The 22,082-nt window shown below is 40.6% G+C and overlaps 1 protein-coding gene across 2 annotated transcripts in view; it reads right to left on the reverse strand.

Annotated features, from left to right (window-relative positions):
• FGF1 (fibroblast growth factor 1) overlaps positions 1–21,466 on the reverse strand; it is a 204,959-nt gene extending 183,493 nt beyond the window's left edge. The window contains exon 1 of one of the 2 annotated variants that reach the window (XM_063447406.1): positions 21,380–21,466. The gene's annotated coding sequence lies outside the window, so the exon portion shown is untranslated. Of the gene's footprint in view, positions 1–21,375 lie in introns of both variants that reach the window. The other variant, XM_063447405.1, reaches the window with a different exon arrangement.
• Between the last annotated feature and the right edge of the window lie 616 nt (positions 21,467–22,082).

A 22,082-nucleotide genomic window follows, 5' to 3' on the forward strand; every position in this document is an offset into this window, starting at 1 on the left:
CTGCGGAGCTGGGAATTTTTTTGCCACGTTACTGGACGCTCATGCGCAATGCCTGTAGGCTCATGTGTCCTTTTGAGGAGGTGACAAACCTAGTCAGTCGCACCGAAGGCACCATCAGCGACATCATACCATTTGTTTTCTTCCTGGAGCGTGCCCTGCGAAGAGTGCTGGATCAGGCCGTAGATGAGCGTGAAGAGGAAGAGTTGTGGTCACCATCACCACCAGAAACAGCCTTATCAGCATCGCTTGCTGGACCTGCGGCAACACTGAAAGAGGATTGTGAGGAAGAGGAGTCAGAGGAGGAACGTGGCTTTGAGGAGGAGGAGGAGGAAGACCAACCACAACAGGCATCCCAGGGTGCTCGTTGTCACCTATCTGGTACCCGTGGTGTTGTACGTGGCTGGTGGGAAGAACATACCTTCAGTGAGATCACTGAGGACGAGGAACGGGACATGAGTAGCTCGGCATCCAACCTTGTGCAAATGGGGTCTTTCATGCTGTCGTGCCTGTTGAGGGACCCTCGTATAAAAAGGCTGAAGGAGAACGACCTTTACTGGGTGTCCACGCTACTAGACCCCCGGTATAAGCAGAAAGTGCCTGAAATGTTACCGAATTACGGCAAGTCGGAAAGGATGCAGCAGTTCCAAAATCAATTAAAAAGTATGCTTTACACAGCGTATAAGGGTGATGTCACAGCACAACGGGAATCTAACAGGGGAAGAGGTGAAAGTAAGCCTCCTCCCACGACCACGCCGGCAAGGACAGGACGCTTTACAGACGTGTTGTTGATGGAGGAAATGCAGAGCTTTTTAAGTTCTACGCATCGCCACAGCCCTTCAGGGTCCACCCTCAGAGAACGACTCGACCGACAGGTAGCAGACTACCTCGCCTTAACTGCAGATATCGACACTCTGAGGAGCGATGAACCCCTTGACTACTGGGTGTGCAGGCTTGACCTGTGGCCTGAGCTATCCCAATTTGCGATAGAACTTCTGGCCTGCCCCGCTTCAAGTGTCCTGTCAGAAAGGACCTTCAGTGCAGCAGGAGGTATTGTCACTGAGAAGAGAAGTCGCCTAGGTCAAAAAAGTCTAGATTACCTCACCTTTTTTTAAGATGAATGAGGGATGGATCCCGAAGGGACTGACAGTGGGCGATACATTCGACTAAAAAAGGCCTGATGAGGGGGACGTAACAGGGTGTCGCTGCTGCCGGCCCACCGCGTGATATTTAAATCCCTAGCTCACCCCAGTACCTTGCCCTGTCGTGGTTTCCTGTTCCTGGTTTCCTGAGAGTGCTTTATCATTGTGAATCTGATTTCCTGGTATCCTGATCTTGGCTTTTCCCTGGTTATTCTGAATTCTGGTTTCCCTGACTTGGCTTGTGTAAACGGTATTGTGTATTTTCTGGTTTCCTTGACCTCAGCTTTCCCTTTGACCATTCTCTGTCTCTAGCGTATTAGTCTGGCCATTCTAAGGTCCGGTTTACGCTCTGTCCTTTTATTTTCATTTTCTTGCCTATGTATATGTTTATGGACTGTTTGCGTTTGTTTGCGGTGCGTTAAACGGGGAGTTTGGTCTGTCACTGTGAAGCAGGCGTAACCCTTACACTACCTGATCGATACAACATCATACCTGATGTTTTAAAGCAGGTTATTCCAAAAATTTAGGAATGTTAGGTGATTTATGCCCTTTATGGATTAAAACCAGACTCTGCATCAACTATGTAATTTTCCATGGGAGTTTTGCCATGGATCCCCCTACGGCATGCTACAGTCCAGGTGTTACTCCCCTTGAAACAACTTTTCCATCACTATTGTGGCCAGAAAGAGACCCTGTGGGTTTTAAAATTCGCCTACCCATTGAAGTCTATGGCGGTTCGCGAACATTTGCGGAAGTTCGCGTTGGCCGTTCACGAACCGAAAATTTTATGTTCGCAACATCACTACAGATTGATTACTGTAGGATCTGGTAGACAGAGATGTGGACAAAAGGCATACGGCAAAGACTGTGTCTTTATATAGTTACATAGATCATCAAGTTCAGCCTTCCTCACATATGTTTTTGCTGTTGATCCAAAAGAAGGCAAAAAAAACTAATCTGAAGCGCTTCCAATTTTGCAACAAACTAGGGAAAAATTCCTTCTTGACCCCAAAATAGCAGTCAGTAGTCTCCTTGGATCAAGCAGCTATTACCCCACTAATTAGAAATGATATCCCCGTTTTTGCAAGTATTTATCCAATTTTAGTTTAAACATCTGTATGGACTCTGATAAAACCACCTCTTCAGGCAGAGAATTCCATATCCTTATTGCTCTTACTGTAAAAAAACAACCTTTGTTTGCCTTAGATGAAATCTCCTTTCTTCCAGCCTAAATGTGTGACCTTGTGTCCTATGTATAGCCCTATTTATGAATAGATTTCCAGATAATGGTTTGTACTGGCCCCGAATATATTTGTATAACGTTATCATATCCCCTCTGAGGCGCCGTTTTTCCAAACTAAACAGATTTAAATGTTTTAACCTTTCTTCGTAACTAAAATGCTCCATTCCTTTTATCAATTTTGTAGCTTGTCTCTGCACTTTTTCTAGTGCCATGATATCCTTCTTTAGAACAGGTGCCCAAAATTGCATAGCATATTCAACATAATTTATTTTCTGCACTTTCAGATTGTAATGGTGTTACGGAGAAAGGCTCAGACACCAGGTTTGTAGAACCACCATCCTCTATACCTAAAGTGAGCAAGAGTGCACCCAAGGACAAAAAGGACAAGGTGAGGCCTGATAGAAAGCAGTTGTTGTTGTTGGGGGATTCCAACTTAAGAGGTGTGGAGTTGGACAATAGTGGCTTTGTGAGATCTCTTCCTGGAGCTACTGCTCACAGAAACAGGAGACGTGTTTGTAATATTGTTAAGCAATCAAAGCAGGAGGGGGAATTAGATGTACATGTCCATCTTGGGACAAATTATTTGGCTTGTAATGAGGTTTTTCGGAGGTAAAGGAAGTCTGTTGTGTTCTTGCCAATGAAAAATGACTGGGATATAGCAATACCAGGGTACTCTTTATATAGAAAAGACAGGGAAGGCAAGAAAGAAGAGGGGTGGTCATGTATGTGAAGGATAGCATAAAATCTAGCCTAATAAAAGTTAGTGAGGCGAGCATAGAGTCTGTTTGGGTTACATTAGAGTTTGGAGATTACACAGTAACTCATGTAGGTGTGATTTACAGCCCCCCTTGGACAAATAGAAGAGAGTTACATAATCTACTATTTGAGGAAATAGCTAAAATGACAATGAAGGGGGAAGTTATCATCATAGGTGACTAATCTTCCTGATGTGAACTGGAAATCCAAATAGCAGCACACATATTCTAAACTCCCTACTGGGATTGTTTCTAAAACAACTCGTTGAGGAACCAACTCGTAAGGAGGCCATACTTGATTTAGTGCTAACAAATGGAGATTTGGTATCAGATATTACGGTATCAGTCAGTGTGGTTAATTATAAGGACACAAAAACAAAAGTTTTAGACTTTAGAAAAACAGACTTTTCTAAAATTAGAATATGCGTAAAGGAGTCCTTGTCAGACTGGAGCAGTTTAAATGGAGTCCATGAGAAATGGGATTATTTAAAAGTTGCACTGCTAAAGGCAACAGAAAATTGTCAGTAAAAGCAAAAAATTAAAGGAACCACTGTGGTACTCCGCAGATGTGGCCAAAATAGTAAAAAAACAGTTAGCATTTAGTAATTATAAAAAAAAAAACAGAGTGAGGAAGACAGACAGATTTATAAGATTAGGCAAAAAGATGCTAAGTAAATTATAAGAGCCTCCAAAGCACACACAGAAGAGAAAATATCAGTCAGTAAAAAGGGGGATAAAACATAGTTTAGATACATAAATAAGAAAAGGAAAGTAAAGCAAAGATTAGTTAGATTAAAAACAAAAGAAGGAAGGTATGTAGAAGAGGATAAAGGTTTAGCTGATTGCCTTAATTAATATTTTTGTTCAGTATTTACAGATGAAACTGAAGGAAAGGGGCCTCAGTTAGGAAAAAGGACAAATGAGTCATTTGTTACATGTGAGTTTACAGAGGAAAAGGTTGTATTTCAACTGTCAAAAGTAAAGACAAATAAGTCAATGGGACCTGATGAAATACACCCAAAATTATTAAAAGAACTTAGTAGTGTAGTAGCAAAACCATTAACGGATTTATTTAACCAATCATTGTTAACAAGAGTAGTCCCAGAAGATTGGAAATGTTGTACCCATTCACAAGAAAGGAGGAGTCGGGCAACGATAGGCCAGTAAGCCTTACTTACAGTAGTGGGGAAAGTGGTGGAAACCATGTTAAAGGATAGGATTGTTGAACATCTAAAATCACATGGATTTCAAGATCAGGGACAACATGGGTTTTACTTCAGTGAGATCATGCCAAACTAATCTTATTGATTTTTTTTTGATTGGGTAACTAAAATAATAGATCAGGGTTGTGCAGTAGACATTGCCTACCTAGATTTCAGTAAGGCCTTTGACACTGTTCCACATAGAGGGCTCATCAATAAACTGCAGTCTTTAAGCTTGGATTCAAATATTATTGAATGGGTTAGGCAGTGGCTAAATTGTCAGGCAACAGAGGGTTGTTGTCAACGGAGTATATTCGAAGCAAGGTCTAGTTATCAGTGGGGTACCCATTCTCTTTAATATTTTTATTAGTGATATTGCAGAAGGTCTTTATGGTAAGGTATGTCTTTTTGCTGATGGTACTAAGATATGTAACAGGGTTGATGTTCCAGGAGGGATAAGCCAAATGGAAAATGATTTAGGTAAACTAGAAAAATGGTCAGAGCTGTGGCAACTGACATTTAATGTGGATAAGTGCAAGATAATGCACCTTGGACGTAAAAACCCAAGGGCAGAGTATAGGATATTTGATGCCCTACTAACCTGAGGAAAGGGATTTAGGCGTAATTATTTCAGATTACTTAAAGGTAGGAAGACAATGTAATATAGCAGCTGGAAATGCTAGCAGAATGCTTGGTTGTGTAGGGAGAGGTATTAGCAGTAGAAAGAGGGAAGTGCTCATGCCATTGTACAGAACACTGGCGAAACCTCACTTGGAGTGTTGTACGCAGTACTGGAGACCGTATCTCCAGAAGAATATTGATACTTTAGAGAGAGTTCAGAGAAGGGCTACTAAACTGGTTTATGGATTGAAGGCTAAAACTTACAAGGAAAGGTTAAAGGAACTTATCTGTATAGCTTGGAGGAAAGACTAGACAGAGGGGTTATGATAGAAACATTTAAATACATAAAGGGAGTCCACTCAGTAAAGGAGGAGACTATATATATTTAAAAGAAGAAAAACTACCACAACAAGAGGACATAGTCTTACATTAGAGGGGCAAAATTAAAAAATCGCAATAGTATTAGGAAGTATTACTTTACCTTGAGGGTAGTGAATGCATGGAATAGCCTTCCAGCTGAAGCAGTAGAGATTAACACAGTGAGGGAGTTTAAGTATGCGTGGGATAGGCATAAGGCTGTCCTAGACATAAGATAAGGCCAGGGACTAATTAAATGTATTTCGAAATATTGGGCAGACTAGATAGGCCGAATGGTTCTTATCTGCCGTCACATTCTATGTTTCTATAAAAAGCTGAAAATGTACTCACATTTTCTGGAGCAGAAAAGCTGCTCACACAGATTGTCAGTATTCTAGAGTAGCATGCTTCAGTGGAGTATTATATTGTCCAATTTTAACTTGATGTTGGGATATAATTTCCATTTTTTTTATCCCAATTGTTAATGATACAGAGAGCACTAAATAGTATCCTTTTTTTTCTATGTACAGATATGCTGCTGAAGAATTTGTGGAGGTCACATATCTGTAGGTGGGGATTGCACTTCCTTACGCCTGAATTTTTACAGCTTTATACAAAAATTCAGTTGTGAGTTTATTGCACTATTGAAATTTTCTATTGTGTCATTTCATATACCATACTGCGAGTCATCAAGGTCACCGTATCTACAACCAGAAAAGTGGATATATCCTTATGTAGGGATTGTACCACTCTGAGTCTGAAAATGTGGAGCTTTGACTATAGCTTCTTTTTGTGAATGTATTTCCTATGCTCTAAAAAGCATGTATTCACTTTAATATTTGCAATTCTGCACTATTGTATTTTTGTTTATCTTTTTATATACAGCATTGAGAGCCACTGAAGTCAGCATACCACCGATTAGACCGCTACACTCTTTTACTACTAGAGCTTGTATAAAAGCTCCATATCATGTGAGTGGACACTTATGGACTTTCAACATTTAAAATCTACTCACTGTTAAATACTACACTATCAGTTTAGAATCCAGACAATTGAAGAAATAACTTTGGACTCAACACACTGTTTTATGTAAATGTTTTCCATTTTATTATACTTCATTTTATGTACTCTTCTCATATTTGGAGCAACCAATTTTCCATAATAACTTCAACTTTGTGGGGTTTAGATGGTTCCTTACAATCAGTGTTTGCTGCCTAAGGTGACTTTCTTCTGAACTTTTAGCGCTTGTTCTTATTTTACTCTTTTTGACGCCTGTACCAGCTTATTGGCTTGTTATACAGACTACTCTATCCGCTGACCTTGGCCTGTCCCTGTTTATGTTAAGCCCAGACATTATAAAGTGGCTACATCAAACAACTGAAAGTATCCCACATAGAATAGCCTGGATTGCCAACGCTCTCAAAGCTGACAAATCAATTTGTTAAATTTTCATCTATACAGACTGAAATGGATAGGCACCATGTTTGACCTTTTAACTGGGGCATTGTTGTAGTTGTGCCACATTGCTGATAATAAGGTGTTTTATTTCCGTAATTAAATCAAAGGATGATAATATAATCAGTGCAAATTCAGTGTTTGTGTGCCGTGGATTGTATACTTTTGCAAACAGTATGCAATGATGGAGGTAATTTGCTTTCCTAAGCTGCCCTACTGCCTCAAAGTAACCCATAAAATTGAATTTGTCATATTTTATGGGCTATTTCTTCTTTTCTGAGTACCTAGATAATCATCTGCTGTGAAAGGCCATCATCATATCCCATAAGTGGGGATTATACCACTATATGGGATATACACTAGAGCTGGTCATAGCTCTGTTACATGTGAGTGCAATATTTTTACTTTTTACGTGTTGTCCGTTAAGCCCTGACATATTGCACTATTAGGTTGCTCTGTCTTCTCTCTTTCCACATACAGAGACTGAAGAGACTCAGACCTTCCACATCCCCCAAGTACAAAGAACCCAGAAACCACATCTGCATTTTCTTCTAAACAACAGACACTTCATATGTGATATATCTTGCACTGTTGGGACAAGACTTTAAGTACTTTTTTTCCTGTGGCGCAGCCCTTCCTTATTTGTTTTCTTTTTCTGTATGTTACTTTGAGAGGGATCCCCTTCTTAGGGTTGCTGCAGTGCTCACTAAAGCAGTCGCCCTGAAGACAACAAACATGTGAAATGATTCATTTTGCAGACAAGTAGAGAGTCAAACCAGGGTGACCAGATTAATTAAAATGGATACAATAATGGATACAATCTTTCTGCATTTGTATCACTCAGCCTTGTTACAATGCAACCCCCCATCCCATGTGTTCCCTATTAAGGGTTAATAATATATAGGGGTGTATATAAAAATACCCCTTTCTGTCTCAGAGATTTTTACCAGAAGCTCAAGGAAGCAAGGTGAATGGTTAGAGTTAGGATCCACCTGGGTTGTCTGCCTTGACATGGCAGGTGGGCTTATCCTCTCATGGCCATTGGAGGTAACTAAAAAGACTCCATTTGTTTAAAAAATACATAGGGATTAAGGAGAGAGTGCAGGTAACTTGTTTTTCTTTGGTCGTTACAATGTTGTTTGACATTTTACTTTAATTCTGTCTATTAACGTAGGAATAAGCCTACCCAACCCATTTAAATTCCTTCTGCAGAGTGACTACCCTGTCCAAAAAATGTTTCCACTGTACATTAATGTAGGAGTAAATGTTACCTACCTGCTTTGTGCCAGGGAAGAAAACCCTTACTTTGCATGGCATTGCACTCAAAGGAGGGAAAATGCAATTGCTTTCAACTGGACCCGCCCTAAAAATAGAATATTGGGTTTTCTAGTCATCTTTGCAAGACTCAGGAACACCCCATAACACCCCATAACCTTATTATATGAGGCAGACTAACCACAATAGGCATTCTTTATAGTTAACACCACATAGCTGGTTAATATAGCTTTATATTTTTCTAGTAAACTGGCTCAGTTTGCCCGTTCTTCCTGAAATAACTGTAATGCATAATTCAAATCATGCCAACTGCTTTTTATATATACTCTGGGAGCCATTAAGCTAATCTGGGACAGACATATCCACAGTACAGAACTGTAGCTAATATTAAACTTATAAATGCATGTTTAAAAAATAAAAAATGTTTTCCCTATTATATAAGCAATTCCTTAGAAATTAGGATAAATGTATTTGCATTACGACAGCCTATAGCCAGATGAGTGAAGATTGCTCCTAAACATGCTTCCGCTGTATTGTATCGGCATCTAAAGTTTATCCTTCCTTTATTGCAAGTTCTGTTTAATTTAGATTTTCATATCCCCTGCTTTGTTAAGAGCTTGCTAGACCCTGGATGTGATTAAAGATAAATTTATAGAGAAAGAGATACAATTGTTTAAGGTAAATTACATCTGATTGAAAGTGAAACCAGTTTTTTTTTTTTTGGTTTTTTTTCATGCAGGCTGTGTCAATCAGATTTAAGGGAGTTGTGACAAGGGCTGCATAAACAGAAAAAAAGTGATTTAACTCCTAAATGGCAGTGAATCGAGAAGCGAAACCTGAGAAGCATGATCTATACACTGAAACGGCTTCATTAAGCTAAAGTTGTTTAGGCGACTATAGTGTTCCTTTAACTTTTATTTTTAACTGTCAGTTTTTCAGTTCTAAAAGCAAATTTTTCATCAGAACAAAATACAATACATAAAAAGCATTATTTATACCATTCCAGAACAAGAAAAAAAAATGTACCAACACCTTAGTGTTCTGCGTGCATACTGGAAATTAGAACGTGGCCAGACTGCTAATGCAGATGTGTTTACCGGCTTAGGCCAGCCCTGAAAGTGAGTTAGGTTCCTGCTGCTAATTTTAGATACCACATAGCCAAATCATGTAATAAAAATATAGTTGCAGCTCATCCCTGTGGGCCAGTAACAGAATGTCTATAGAAATTCTAAACATTTTTTTTCAGTAGGGAAGAAGAATCTATGACTGCAGATTTACAAATCCCTGTTACAAAAGCATTAAGACAAACAGGTGATTGATTAGCACAGGACAAAGTGCTTCAGCAATTAAATAAACGTAATGTAAACAAAGCCCTAGGGCCAGATGGTATTCACCCATAACTACCTAGGGAGCTTAGTGTAGAAATATCCACACCTCTCTTCTTCACCTTTCAGGATTCTTTTTTTCAAGAATTATGCCAGAGGATTAGATAAAAGCAGATATGGTGCCTAAATAAAAAAAATCAAAAATAAAGTAGTTATAAAGTTCAACCTGACTGTCAGCTTAACCCTTCAATTATTTGAAGGGTTGTTAAGAGACATTATTCGGGGATTCATTTTTGAACAATAATATCATTACAATGAATCATCATGGTTTTAATAAAAACAAATCATGACAAACTAGCAATTGCTTTCTATGAAGAAGCTAAGGAAATATTGATCAATGTGTTCCATTAGAAATTATCTACTTGGATCTTGTCAATACATTTTATGCAGTTCCACACATCACTTTTTACTATAGTGATGTGTTACTATTAAAGCTGAAACCAGATGGCAAATCTTGTTGTTGCATAGATCACTCGCTTAAAAAAATACAGTGCTGAAAGTAGTTGTAAATGAAAAATTTAGAAATTGGTCAAAAGTGGTAAGTGCAGTTCCTCAGGATTCTGTCCTTGGTCCACTTCTCTTTAAGCTGGAAATTGAAAGTCATGTGTCAGTGTTTACAGAGAACAAAAAAATAGCCAAGATAATACATTCCTGACGTGATCTTCTCTATAGAGGCATTTAGATACAGCGAATAACTGGGCGATCAAGTGGCAAATGAGATTCAATATAGGCAAATGCAAAGTCACTTTCTCTGGAATAAGGAACTCAAAATCAACTTGTACATTAAATTTGGTTGAGTTAAGGGTAACCTTAAAGGGACACTATAGTAATTAGAACAACTACAGCTTAACCCCTTAAGGACACATGACATGTGTGACATGTCATGATTCCCTTTTATTCCAGAAGTTTGGTCCTTAAGGGGTTAATGTAGTTGTTCTAGTGAATATAATCATTCCCTGCAGGCATTTTCATTCAAACACTGCCTTTTCAGCTAAAAGACAGTGTTTACATTGCCCTATAGGGATACCTCCTGTGTAAGTTTTAATGTTTTAACCCCTTGTAAGGAGTTAAGGGAGGCAAGCCACCTAAATGGTGGTTTTAACACTATAGGGTCAGTAATACATGTTATTTTTCCTGATCTATAGTGTTCCTTTTAATGCAAAGCACTTGGGAACAATTATAGTTAACTGACATGTATAAAAAGGGATATTGATTCATTGTATCAAAATATAATTTTGCCTCTTAATAAATTAATGGTACAATCCCACCTGGATATGCACAAATTATAAAGAAAGATATTGCTTAACTAAAAAAAAAAAGTGCAGAGGTTGATGGAAAACACGAGTTATGAAGAAAGGCAAGAAAATGTGCATGTTTTCTTCCATGTGTGGAATATTTGTCCATCGCTTCAACTGTTTGCCAAAGCTGCTAACCCCATAGATGTGAAAGCCCAATCTCAACACCTTAGAACTAGGATTACTTTTCTCACTGTTTAATGTGCAGAAAAATTACAAGCTATCCAAAGTGTAATTATGGGATATAAGTGACTTGAATAACAGAAAACCATGGCAACTGTATACATAAGGCTGCAGGTGAATCCGCTCAAGATTTTCCACTACCTGTAGGTCAAAATATAAGCCAGTACTTGGAAACATAGGTTATGTGATTGTATTTTATGTCCCACTACAGTGGAACGTTATTGAGTATTTATCCAGACGATCCAACAAAAATGACCTAACACAAACCTAACTGAAGATACAATTGGTGCGCAAGTGAGTGAATTAAGTGCTTTAGAACTGTAATGGAGCAAAAGTATGCCTAGATGCCATCAGAGTAGCCAACAGTGGCTGTGGTTGGAAGAACAACTAGGTTGAAAGTAAGCTTAAAAAGACTGTGTCTCCCTTAATCTAGCTTAACTAGCTTCAATCGGCTCCTCTTTCTCTTCCTAACTCTTATTCTGCTCTTTTTCAACCTTCTCCAAAGGGTCTACTTTGCCTTTTGCATTTTTCCTCATCTTGACAAAACCTGAGAGAAGGTGAGCTACCCTTATTGAGTTTTGTCACCTTCTCCTTTTGTTGCTAGCACTGTCTCGCTCATCGGTAGACAATATCTATGGAGGCTCCTATGGGGTCCTTCATAGACCTCAATGTTGTAGTCATGCATGTGTGACAGTTCACCACGGACCTGAGCTCCTGGCAGATGAACGCCAGGAGTTGAAAAAGACCCAATGGATGCAGATGGCAGCAGCCACGATGCACAGCTTCCTTAAGTTAAAAACTACCCTGCACTCTTCAACTGGACACCAAGTTCAAAGTCGCCACCTGTGGTCATACACACACACACAGTCACGGCGCATGGAGGGGGCCCGGCATTCTCCACTCACTCACCGGGCGCCACGTGTCCCATGGAGTCCTGGTAGTGAGTGACACGCTGCACCTAACAGCCAATATGCAGCGGCGTGCCGCAAGTGCCTGGCGCGCCATCCCCGCTGCAGTTTCCCTAAACGCTGTGACCATTAAATGGTCTTTCTAAAGAAACAATTAGTTTCATCATATCATATATTTTGCTATAACAACATTATAAAATATGATGAAAAGATGAAAAAAACAGAACTTTAAGGGTTACTGCCAAAGAACATCCCAATATGTGTTCAGCAACATCTCATGAGTACAGTGATACACCCCATGTATAGGTGTGTTGGGTTCTCTGGGGGCTAAAAGACCTTATTTGGAGGGTGCGCATTCCATGTCCTATTTGGGACATTTTTGAAGCCGGCCAAAATAAATTAATGATATAAGTGTGTGTTAGGGGCCTAGTAGGTTGATGGTAGTAAAAAATCCTAGTCACCGGTCAGAGGCAGGGGAATCGGATTTTTGCGCCATAAGGCGCCTGCCTGAGACGCCTTATTGACGCACAGGCCCTGATAACACACTCAAAGAATACCACTAGCATAACCTCCTACAGCAAAGTGCACTTCTCATCCCCATAATATCATCCTACCAGGAGAGGTGACCCACTTACTCAGATCTTGTCACATCCACACCAAGTCCTTTGAAGTATACCAATATACACATACCACTAGAAACACCTCCCATATCCTCTAAAACACCTACTCCAGAGGCACCATTCGCAGTCAAGTACGTCAAAGAGATGAGCAACATCACACACTACCACCAGAAGAGTCTAAAATATATTTTACGGAGCATAACCAAAGCCCCTATAAAAGGGAAAACACATCAAAATAAATCAGGAAAATTCCATTAGAAAGTGGTAACATTAGCAGGTCCCCTGAAAGAGGAAATCATTTCTTTGATTTTTCCAAGAGAGTCCTCATGACACAGAAACCCAAACTTAAATGTGCCACAAAAGGCATTCAAGCAGCCTACATATAAGAGCTATACATTTATATGGAAACATTACATTGGAAAATATATTTTTTGTAAAGAACAAACAAGGGGAGGAGTGTGATATTGAATATTTTATACATTAAGACCTGCATCTAAAATCAGCCTTTTAGCCACAATCTATTAAAGGCTCCCAATTTAGGATTTTTAAATAACTAGTATAATGAGATATTGGGCAAATTAGAAAAGCTCCTACTGATAAATTTGAATAGAAGGGAGCAGGAGTTTGGAAAAAAAAATGCAGAAAATGCATTAACATTAACAGTGAAGGACTAGTAATCATCATCACTACTGATTATGGACAGAAACGCTTGAGTTTGTGTGTTAAAGCAAACTTAAGAGTGTGTTTTAAATTCGAAATAACCAAACTGGAAATATTATATTATATTCCGCTACCCTGGCTCTAAATTTTAAATTCACTTTAAATTCTCACTTTAATAAATAAACAGTTTTGCAGACCTATTTACTAAAGTCAGAATTCATAGTGAACACATTTAAGGTCAAATAGCCACAAAATGCAAAACATTCTCTAAGTCCTCCAGTTCGGATACAGTAGCCTTAAATTGGAAATTTCCTTTCTCACTTTAGTAAATAAACCATACAGACTCACATGATTGTTGAGAATAATCCATGCAAAGCCTTTCAGCAGCAATTATTTTAAATGTTTTTTATTTTTCATTGCAGAGCAAAAACAAACATTAGGCAGTTTACCATTAAAAGCATATGGTCGCCGGGGCGGAGCCTGACTGCCGAGGCAAGCAGACGCAAAATCCTGAAGCTCCGAGCGAAAAACGAGAATAAACCCTAAATACCGCAGAAAAACCACTCCTATCACCCCCAAAGACAGCTACACAAACGGGGGAATACTCCCAGAGTCATGGGGCGGAAGAATAAAAGACCGACGGCGGACAAACCTGCCCCGGGGCCAACAATCAGTGACATGTGGCGGCAAGCACGCTTCACAGGCGAATCCAACATGGCGGCTCTCCACGGAGGCTGCTCGGACTTCTACTCAGATGACTGCTCTGGGGATGCAGAGGACGACTACACCCCGGCTCCAGCCCCAAAGCAGAAGGGGAACCCTGCCAAACCAAGGGCTGATATGGATGCCGACCTGGTGACCACTGGGGTATTAAAAGCTCTGCTAGCAGACCTGCAAAAGAACATCCTCACGGACGTTACCGCTCTGAGGGGCGAACTGCAGGGCCTGACAGGCCGCATATCGACACTGGAGGTATCCTCTCAAGATCACCAACAGCACATATCCTCATTGCAGGCTGCTGTACAAGAACTGCAACGCCAGAACCTACTCCATGAACGGCGTTATGCTGCCCTGGAAGACTCCAGGAGGAGACATAATCTTAAGGTTAGGGGGTTCCCAGACGAGATACCAGAGGCGGAGTTGCCGCAGACACTCAAAAGGGTACTGTCGGCCATACTACCTCCCAACCAAGCTAAAGCCATCACACCCACTGACCTTTTCCGGGTCCCCAAACCCCCCAAGGCCCCAGCCACGGCCATAAGAGATACCATAATCACCTTCAGAAATGGAAAGGATAAATCGGCGGTCCTCGCGGCCCTCCGTGATAAAACCCCACTGAAGTTCGAGGCCATGCACCTGACCTTCTACTCTGACCTGTCTGGAAGCACCCTAGCTTGGCGCAGGTCGCTGCGGCCCCTCACAACCTTGCTCCAGCGGCACAACATACCTTACCGCTGGCGACCCTCCCAAACGCTCCTCGTACAACAAGGGGGAAAAACGCACCAGATCCACGACACCCGGGACACAGCGAATCTCCTGAGAACCTTGGGCCTACCACAAGACCCACACTCCCAAGAGGGACCCCAAGAACATACCTCCCCGACTCACAACTGGGATCCGGCTCGAATTGCAGCGTTTATACCTAATAACAACACGCCAGACGCCTACGCCTCGATCACCACCTGAACGGGATTTACAAACGCTTCCACCTACCAGCACAGCACCATGAACCGCCCACAGGGGCTTGAGACGCCCGGAAGGCAGCTCAATATGCCGTTGAACTATTGCCCAATTGTTATTTCCTAGTTATTAGTTTCATGGACTCCACAAACCTCCCCTGGCGGTGGCCCTAACATACCCTGCCGTGATTCAGCATGTTCGACGACCGGCGAGCTCCACTCCAACGAACAAGCCTCAACTGAACACTATCGACGACCAATCGGAGGTACAACGCAGACACCGCCTGATACGCCGGAAAAACACCCCAGCCCCTGGGAATCTCCTGACTGGGAAGCAAACTTTGACACCATGGCCCACGTATTTTTGCCACAGGAGGTTACTGAGCCAGATGCGGACAAGGAAGGCTTCAGCCCAAGTGGCCATCCACGGAGCCCCCACACCCGGGACTATCCTGCCAATGAACGACCCACCTCCACCGTCCAGGCCATGGTGCTTATGCACGTTCCTACCGGGACTCAAAAGTCAATCCATATGTATTGTTTTCTTCCTACACTCACTATACTAGATGCAACACCACACATTGGTAACGATACACTCATCTCCCTACACTCTTAAACTCACCCTGCTAGCCCCAGACACACCTGGAGACACTTATTTCTGCCCTACATGGCAAATGTAATCGGCCTGTTTACTCCTCCCTCCCCTAAACCAATAATCTTAACTACCGGTAATTATAGAACTTGTCCCTCACGAGTCACTCAGAATATCCACCACTCAGACACCTATACAACAGTTCTGGAACAGCACTGCTGGTTCCTTAGAACACACTCAATGTCCCTCCATTGCTACAGACAACTCATAAATTGTACCTCACTACCGTGGCAATGCTGTCTTACTACCCCACGGCAGGAACATACGGTTGAGACGTGATACACACATAAGCTTTAACATGGTGTTACCCTGAAAAACCTACCTGGCAGAGGGCAGACGATAAGGCACACCTTCACGAGCTATGTTTCGGAATACGAATAGAGCAATACTAGTCCAGTGTCTACCCTCTGTCAACAGAAGTTTGCTCCAGTCCCTGTTGTTGTTAAGCAGTGTTATTTATGTTTATGTTTCTTACTATTACTCCTCATTTTATTACTCATTCAATGCTTACTTTTCTACTCATGCTGACTAAGCGTTCACCTCGCTTCTCACTATAACGCTGCGCAGATCCTACACCTGCCATAGCATGTACTGTATTATAATAATATACCTGTGCTTGTTGTCGTGACGACATGAGATGGTTGCTTACGCCTGCCCGATAACAAGAAAACTTAGTATTGTCGAAGCAGATAATTGCCAATGCAAAGGCGTGCATATCGGTACATGTAGACAAAAGCAGGTGGACGCCAACGCAGAGGCGTGTATATCAAAACATTATAGCGGAAATACTTAAATATTAGTAGAAGTTATTGAGCAAGGTACTATAGTGGGTGTACAGAGACTTTGCAAAATTGAATCCATCAAAGGCATATAGAGCGTTAAGTAAGTGTTTTGTGTTGATTGCGGTGTGCGAGGGCTGTGTGTTTGCTGGTTGGTGGATGCAAATTGCCGCCTGTGCAGAGGCTAATTAACCAGCTTGCTCTACAGTTGCAGACATTACGCATTAACAAAAAATACAAAAACATTTCTAACTTTTATCATCAGTAGCAATTATATTTTAAGGCTGCTGTACATTAATATATAATATGTGTTTGGATTGTTAAGAATTGTATTATATCCATAGTAACATGATACCACATACGGTGCCTCCACTTACGTTAAGAGACGACAACAAAACCCTTTTACAAAGCTATGTTTTTTTTTGTATGATGTCCACCCTACATTTATAATTACTAACGGCTCCAAGCGACAAACATGCAGCTTATAATGTCAGTCTTTATTATCTGTTCAGCTTACTCACTTAACCCTAAAAATGTGCACTGTCTTCTATGTCACAATGATGTTTCTCTCTGTATGTCATACGGTTTGTTCCAGCTATTGTGGCAGAACAAACTTGCCTGTTAATTATTTGCACAAATAAAATAAAGAATTAAAAAAAAAAAAAAAAAAAAAGCATATGGTCGCCTACGCAGAGGCATACAAGTCAAAATATGTAGGTATAATGAAATCAAGTATATATAACAAGCATGCGTAAAATTTGCAGTCATAAGGACACAGTGCATTAAAAAGGCAGAGCATGGTACAGTGAGGCTAAGTGTGTGTGTGTGTATATATATATATATATCATTCCGATGTCAAGACCGTTTACGTAAGCTAGCCTAGGGAACATGATGTATTCATAGTGTGTAGTGTAGGCGTGTCCATAAGTGGTCAGGGCTTAAATAAAATCAGGGCTTAAATTTGCCAAATCAGCAGTCGAGGACTATGCAGTAGTATAATCAGGTACCAATGCTTAAAAAGAATATTAACGTTAACTGTATTAATAGCGGGTATCTAAAGCCCTAAATAAGGTGTTGTATACAAGTAAATTACTTTAAAGGATCACTATAGGGTCAGGAACACAAACATGTATTCCTGACCCTATAGTGTTAACACCACCATAGGATTGGCTGAGACTGACAAAGAGGCAGATCAGGGGCAGAGCCAGCATGATTCAAACACAGCCCTGGCCAATCAGCATCTCCCCATAGAGATGCATTGAATCAATAAATCTCTATGAGGAAATTTCAGTGTCTGCATGCAGAGGGAGGAGATACTGAATCACAGGATGACCGGATCATCTCCGAAGTCCCTCTGGTTCACTCTGAGTGACTGCAACTGGAGGTGTTCCTAGCTTTCAATGTAAACACTGTATTTTCCCAGAAAATACAGTGTTTACATGAGAAAGTCTGCAGGGAGCTATAGTTCTCACCTGAACAACCTCATTAAGCTGAAGTTTTTCAGGTGACTATAGTGTCCCTTTAAGTATATGATTTAGCCTGTGAGTCATATGTTTTTGATTAAACCATATGAAGAGTCCTAAAAGTATCATCATGGTAAACAAAAAGATATAACAGATATGCACTTATTTAACTCAGGCAGTGGCTGAGACAGGCCTCCGTAAAAGTTAAGCAATGTAGAGTATGCAATTAGTTACACAATTTTATTAAAGACACAGAGGCTCATATTATGCATAACTCTTTCTTTATTTCCTCAGCAGCAAAGATAGAAGAATATAAATATTATCAAATTGAAAGAAAAAACTGTATAGGTACACAGGCAACCAATCACATAACAGAGGAAGTGACTATATAAGGCCTGTGTCTCCCACAATCCCCATCTTTCTTTGCTGCTTCCTCAGACAGCTAAGTATTTTTCTCCTGTACATGTTTTTTTTCTGGTATTATTGTTTGTTGTTTATTATTATTGTTTATTATTATTGTTTATTGTTGCCTTTATTTGTGCAGCTGTTTTTTTTCTGTATTTTGTACCTGTCTCACGCTGGTGTGCTCGGGCTATCCCCTGACTTGTGCCCTGGGCTTCCCTCTCGGCTATTTGTTTTTCCCCTGCGCTCTCCCTGCTCCCTGTGGGTGCCGCGCGGGACCCAGTGCTGTCTCCTAGCCGCGGCTGTTCCATCTGCCGCGGCTGTGTGTTGCTCCCCTGACTTCTCCTCGATCGTGGGCTGCCCGCGCGGGTAGGGTTCACGCGCCTCTTCCCCCGCCGGGAGTCAGTCCGCGATCGATCTCCTGCACGTGCGTCGGCCATTTTGGGCGGTCTTTTCAGGCTGATCGGTCGCTCACTCTGCTGCCGTGCGGTCTGGCTTTCGGTCTCTGGGTCCCCTGGGTGCACCAGCGTTCAGGTCCTATTTTCCTTGTGCTTTCTGTGGGTTAATCAACCCTTCCACTTTTGCTCATTTAAAAATATATAATTTCTTAGTTTTTTATTACTTAGACCTGTTACTTTGTCAGTATGCAGGATAGGGAGGAAGGGCCTGAAGGCCCCACTGGTGATTTTAATATTGACAATCCTGAGGGGGCTATGGCCTCCCAAGAATTTCAGGACCTGCTGGATGCCAATATGGCATCTTCCTTGCAAAAGGCTTTTGCTTCAGCTATGGGTGATGTATCTTCCTCCTTCTCTCAGTCCCTGCTTTCCATGCTTATGCCCTCACTAGCAACCCCTGCCCTCCTGGGTGAGGGGACCCCTTACTCTGCTCCAGTGCCAGTATGTAAAGCGTAGGTGACAGGGGGCAACCTTGCCTACACCCGTTAATAATGGTTATTTGCTTGGATATGAACCCTGAGTTGAGGACCCTGGCTGTGGGGTGTGAGTAGAGTGCACAGACTGTATTTATGAAGGCTGGAAGATATTTCTATTCACAGAGCACTGCGTCCAGGAAAGGCCAGTTGAGGCGGTCAAAAGCCTTTTCTGGATCCAGAGAGAGTAGCACGCCCCCAGTTGGATCCTGATTAGACTATACATTAGGCTAACAATCTTCCTCGTATTGTCTTACCCTTGTCTACCCCATGGTGAAACCCACCTGATCGTCATGTATCCGTGTTGGGAGGATTTTGTTCAATCTGATGGCTTGTACGTTTGTGTATAATTTGGTATCTGTATTTAGAAGTGATATTGGCTGAAAGTTTTGGCTGCACATGTGTGGTTTCCCTGGTTTGGGTAGCGTAACTATGTGGGCGCTTCTGATTTAAGGGTTGCAGCATTGAATAGTGTAAAATGTAATACTAATTTTAATGTAAATAAAAGTAGAAAAGATAGAAAGAGAATTATCATTAAAATAATCCCAATGAGGTAATAGATGGAAAAAGGAAATCCAACTAACCATTATCCCAGTTGGATAATAGATCTAATGAAAATCCTGTGTATTGTATTGAATAGATAGTTCAGAAAACAGGGAATTTGAGCCTTTTGGGATCAGGTGGTTATAGATCCAATTCAGGATAGCAGAGTAGGATGCATGTTAGCAAACTCGCCAACTACAGTATTTCCAACACATACCAAAAAAACTAATGGAATTTTTAATTTGGGGGAAATTGTATTTACAGAACATGAAATGTTTATTTTCTCAAAGGATCTTAAAATTTGCACCAAGGGTACCAGTGTTTTCCTCATTTGTTTATGCACGCAGTTTTCAGATAAAATTAGTGTAAGATGTTCTTTGAAAATGTAGAAATATGATCCATGTGATAACTAACAAGCAATTAAACTCAGGTCTGAAAAATTTTAAAAAATTATTTTAGGAAAAGAAACAATAACCTAGAGAAATTTAGTTGAAGGATATTAAAATATTTTGAGAAAAAAAACAAAAAACTTTATCACTCTTTATTCCTTTCATACAAAGAAATAAAAAGAGCGGATTTAAAGTAATTGCAGGATAAACACAATACAGTAACAAATAAGAAGATGGAATGGGAGTAACGATTATTTAGCGGAAGCATATGGGATTCTTAATGGTAAGGAAATGTATTTGGAATTAGCCATCAATTCTATCAAATATATGAAAACATTCCAGGAAGAGTTTGATGAGGCCATTGTAGGGAGAAATTTAAAATGTATTTTCAAGCCAAAATTCCCATCAAGAAAACAATTTGGTGTTTAGTAAATAACCCGTACAAAATTAAGCTTAGAGTATTAAATTCATAGACTCCGCATGGTCCTCCTAAAAGCTGATACTACAGCACTATTCGACACAAGTGCAATAAACCACATGTCCAGCCCTGCCCATTATAGCCTAGGCGACTAGCTGGAATGTGTTGATGAAAGCATGTATGATCATTAGAGAAAAGTGTGTTGTACATTTTATTTGCTGCATACTTGGTTGCAATGTCACCTTTCCTTTTTTTTTTTTTTTTTTTTTTTTTGGAGGTTTATAATCCTAACGGATCCTTCAAAATTAATCAAGTCACGTCAGAAGCCTATGGATTTCACAGACTGCCCGGCTGCCCTATCAGGCAATGAAAAAAGGTAGAAATCATGAGCAATCTGGAAAAAGAAATTGCCAGGCAGAAACCGTAACTGCAAATCTTAGCCCAATGAACACTGAAATAACATTTACTGGTGCAAATGAAAACACAAATGTAACAGACGTATAGAAAAAAGGGGGAAAAAAACAACCAGAGGTATCAAACTTCCTGCAGTTATATATAACTACAACTCTCAAAACTGCAAGAGAATTATGCGAATTGTAGTGCAATAACAACTGGGAGGTTTAAGTTTTATATTATCCATAGAGGATAATATAACAGTTGTTTACATTATTTAAGCCAATTAATGCCCTAAATAGAATTCAGATATGTGTAACAATAGGTAGTACTCAAAATCTGAAACCAATCTGTCTGAATATATTTACCAAGCATTAATGTATTGATTTATATATAGAATATAAAAAAGTACCTTGCAATAATATTATTTGACCTACATTTACTTCCTCAGTCCATGCTGCTAGCATCAAAGTGCAGTAAACCATTCCTCATTGCTGTTAAAACAGATTCAGCATCCTCCCAGCTGCTTTTCAATAGAACACGGATACACACCCAGAGTCAGCTTAGTTTAATCCAAACGTACAGCTAGGCATATTGCTATAAAATGAAACATTCATGAATTCATTACCTACTTGTAGAGCAGGAGTCAAGTAAGCCTTTAGCTGCAAGTGGTGATAATTTGTAGATTCTAGGAAGGAATTGTATGTTGCCGCAAAGAAGGAGAGAGAGATAGGAAGATAAGTGGGTGGAGCAGGGCTGTCAGCAGGTCTAACCTATACTGAACGTTCGTCTGGTGTGTCATACTACACATCCAAAAGCTACTATTTCCAAATGTTTGGCTTTTTTTATTTCTTGCTTTACATCAGTGTGAGAACAGCAGCATGTTGAAACATGCACATATACGTTTTTATTCTAATTGTTACACTATGAAACTGCAACAGAAGCAGATCAGTTCAGCAGAACCTGTTCTGTTTTGACATTCAGTCTTTCCAGAAACAAAACCAAGACACTGGGATTTATTCACCAAACGTCAAATTGCAGAGAACTGAAAACAATTGGATGTTTGTTTGTTTTTCAAAACAAGTATTTTGGCTTAATTTTGCAATTCATTTTACAATCCAGTGTTTAAAGGGACCCTCCAGGCACCCAGACCACTTCTGCCCATTGGAGTGGTCTGGGTGCCAACTCCGATTACCCTTAACCCTGCAAGTGTAATTATTGCAGATGTCGAGGGACATCAGCGCTGGTTACAGGTAAGTCACTGAAGGGATTTTAACCCCTTCAGCAACTTGGGATGGGGGGTGGGAGGGAGAGGGGACCTGCAGTGCCAGGAAA

Source organism: Pelobates fuscus, chromosome 3, assembly GCF_036172605.1.
Source record: "Pelobates fuscus isolate aPelFus1 chromosome 3, aPelFus1.pri, whole genome shotgun sequence".
Taxonomy (NCBI): domain Eukaryota; kingdom Metazoa; phylum Chordata; class Amphibia; order Anura; family Pelobatidae; genus Pelobates; species Pelobates fuscus.